The 3,450-nt window shown below is 55.6% G+C and overlaps 1 pseudogene; it reads left to right on the top strand.

Moving 5' to 3' along the window:
* The first annotated feature begins 358 nt into the window (after nucleotides 1-358).
* On the top strand, nucleotides 359-1,818 carry LOC147977344 (putative xyloglucan endotransglucosylase/hydrolase protein 30 pseudogene; annotated as a pseudogene).
* Nucleotides 1,819-3,450: the final 1,632 nt, after the last annotated feature.

The raw sequence follows: 3,450 nt of genomic DNA, 5'->3' as shown, positions 1-3,450 counted from the left end.
ATAGCAAGAGATTTTTCTTGCAAATGTAAAGACAAAAGTACTAAACAAAATCCATTCCTTTCCCAAGAAAGTTGTATCTTGGTGGATGTATTGGTCTTTAGACACACACAACCCTACACAGCCAACCATGAAAAGTTGAAAATAATCACTCCTTGGATAAAATAATCAAGGAATCAATCAAGCAAATATATATTAATCCACATACAAATATGCATGGGTGGCTGTTCAACCAGACAATAATAAACTTCTACAACTTTGTATCCAGAAGATTACATCCTACTCAAAAAGCAAAAAGGAAATTTAAAATAAAATGGAATCTTGCATTAGATAAATAGATATAGATGATGTCCCGTGAGCCTAGCCAACTAGGTAAGGACCGGCGCGGCGCCTCCGGTGCCATCTCCAACCTCCAGCTAGCTTATTAGGTGCTACGACCATCTCTAACCTCCCTATCATTTCCACCATCATGTTCCTATCTGCAAACCAACCAATTTAGAGACATCACATGGTATATATACAAATCCAAATCCTTTCCACTTAGCTCATCACTAGAGCAGGCGGTGGATCGATCGGTCGGCGCCAAGAAATTCCCATCCTTCAAGTTCTTGGTTGATCGAGTGATCATGGCGGCAGCAGCGGTGACGCTGCTATTGCTTTTCGCCTCCTGCATGCATGCCGCCGTGTTCTGCGCGGCGGCCCCGTTCGATGAGGTGCCGACGGTGGCCTTCGACGAGGCCTTCGCCCCGCTCTTCGGCGAGTCCAACATGGGTCGCTCCTCCGGCGGCGACGCCGTGAGCATCACCCTGGACCGGAGCACCGGCTCCGGCTTTATTTCCAAGCGCTACTACCACCATGGACTCTTCAGCGCCGACGTCAAGCTCCCGGCCGGCCACACGGCCGGCGTCGTCGTCGCCTTCTATCTCTCCAACGGCGACGTCTTCGAGGCCACCCACGACGAGCTGGACTTCGAGTTCCTCGGCAACCGCGCGGGCCACCGGTGGCGGATGCAGACCAACGTGTACGGCAACGGCAGCACGGCGCGCGGGCGCGAGGAGCGGTACGTGCTGCCCTTCGACCCCACCGCCGCCAAGCACAGGTTCTCCATCCTCTGGTCCTCCAGTTCCGTCGTGTTCTACGTCGACGGCACCCCCGTCCGCGAGGCGCAGCGCCGCCGTAGTCGCCGTCGTTTTACAGACGACGGCATGGGTCCCGACGGCGACGACAGTGACATGGGCGCCGACTACCCGTCCAAGCCCATGGCGGTGTACGTGACCATCTGGGACGGCTCCACCTGGGCCACGGAGAACGGCAAGCACACGGTGGACTACGGGCACGGGCCATTCACAGCCGAGTTCTCGGGGCTCGTGCTCCGCGGATGCCCCGCCGACGCCGGCGCAGACATCCGCCAGCTCCACCTCGGCGCCTCCACGCAGCGGTGCGCGACGGCGGAGTGGGAGCTGATGACGGCGGAGTACGCGGTCATGACGGCACAGAAGCGCGCGGCCATGCGGCGGTTCAGGCAGAGGCAGATGGTGTACACGGTGTGCTATGACACGGACCGGTACCCGGCGGCGCTGCCGGAGTGCGAGGTGAACGCGGCGGAGCGGCGGATGTTCGAGCGGTGGGGCGAGTCCAAGGCCTCGTTCCGCTCACGGACGACGCCACCGCCACCGCGGCCGCTTGCTGTGTCCATGATGCAGGCCGACTGAGTGATCGGATCGGACGGACCACCGGCGGCCACGTTGCTGCCTGTACAGTGTTGCTTAGCTAGCTAGTGGTACAAAAGTGATTATTATATGATGAGCAGTTGGTTGATGATGGATCTGTTTGGTTTTGTATCTAAATATAAATAAGCAAAAAAATAGCTAGTATGTACCCTAATTGAATGGGTCACTGATTAAAGGTGGTGCTAATTAATCCATCAGCAGGACCAGTATCATTATCTTCTCATTATGCACTAACTCCACTAGTTAGGCTATGATTGCAACATATGGGAGCACAACTTATTCTTTGGTTAGACTGAATCATGCACGGGTTCAAAACATGAACCTACGAATTAAGCAATGCCCTTGCAAAAAGCATAACTTAGCCTACAAATATTATTTGTTTAAAACATTCAGGTTGAGGGAACTAGAAATATTTTGCCGGAAACCACACGATATTAACTAGCCTATATGTTGGATTTACTTAGCGTGCCTTTACTCTTATGAGGACAGGGAAAACTCGAGTTAGGCCCAGTCCCCGACCCCCATGTCGCCCGAGCCGGGCGACTCAGGGGAAACCTAGCCGCCGGCGCCCCGTCGTTTGCCCTCTGCTCGCCCCCGCATCGTCGCTGCCGAAGGGCCGGCAGGCGAAGCCGCGCCGGGCCCTGGGATGGTGGCGGCGGGGCTGTCCTTCCTCCTCCCGCCCCAGCCCCCTCCCGCCGGCCGGCAGGAATAATACTTCATTAAAATCACGGCCAGCGTCCCCTTCCTGCGTCCATTGCCGGCCGGCCGGCACGGCTTCGGACCCTATGAGCCTCGAAAGATGCGCTCTTTCTGGCTCTCTTGGCTCTTTGGCTCCTCGGCATATCCGCACCATCATCACCCTGCAGTGTCTTTGTTGGCCATCCATCCCGATGCATCATCGTCACCGGCATGCTGCGGAGCTGCGTCCCCTTCCAGTTCCCTGGGCCCACCGGCCTCCCTGTTGCTCCAGTCCCGGTGGCCCAGATCTGCGTTCCTTCCAGGTCCTGGCTTATCTGGGGCTATGGTCACCGTCCCATCCCCACTTCATTCCGCGCAGCCACGCATTCTCGTCGTCCTCCGGAGTTCGCGCGCCCGGCAATGCACGGTGCCTCCTTTGGCACCGCGCGTGGCTCCCCTTCCTGCAGTCGCAGCACCGGCCTACACCCGATGACCTCCTCTTCGACTCGTGTTCCGACGGCTTGGAATTGCTTGGAATTGGCCAGGGTGAAAGCTCTGCATCTTTTGCTGGCAGCGGCGACACCCGCGGGTGCCGTCACCTTCTTGGAGGCGTTGTCATGGCCGTTATGTGCCCCTCTTCAAGCATCAGGGGAAACCCTAGGTCCGGGCTTTCGGATCGGACGACGTCGGCGTCTCGGTGTCGTTCTCCTTCTTGAAGGCGTTGTCTTGGTTACTCGCGGCGTCCTTGGTGCGGGCTTCGGAGTTTTGGTCGTCTAGTTGTAGATTGGTTTGCTTCTCTAGTCGGAGAGTTTAGTCGTGTTATTCTTTGTTTGGGTCGTGCATCTTTCATCTCTCCGCTTCGGGCACCATATTCACGCCCCTTGCGTCCGTGTCATGTGTTGTACCAATTCCTGTAACCATTCTTACTTCTTCTATCAATGCAATGATACGCAAGCTTTGCGTATTCGAGAAAAAAAGGACAGAACCTTACTGTTAGCGGTTTATTTTTTGTCAATTTTGTACTAACAAATAAATTTCATGTGTC

The sequence above is a fragment of the Triticum urartu genome, chromosome 4A, assembly GCF_056163025.1.
Source record: "Triticum urartu cultivar PI428250 chromosome 4A, HENAU_Tu73, whole genome shotgun sequence".
Lineage (NCBI taxonomy): Eukaryota > Viridiplantae > Streptophyta > Magnoliopsida > Poales > Poaceae > Triticum > Triticum urartu.
Note: the sequence above shows the minus strand (reverse complement) of the source record. Positions and strands in the feature narration are given on the sequence as shown.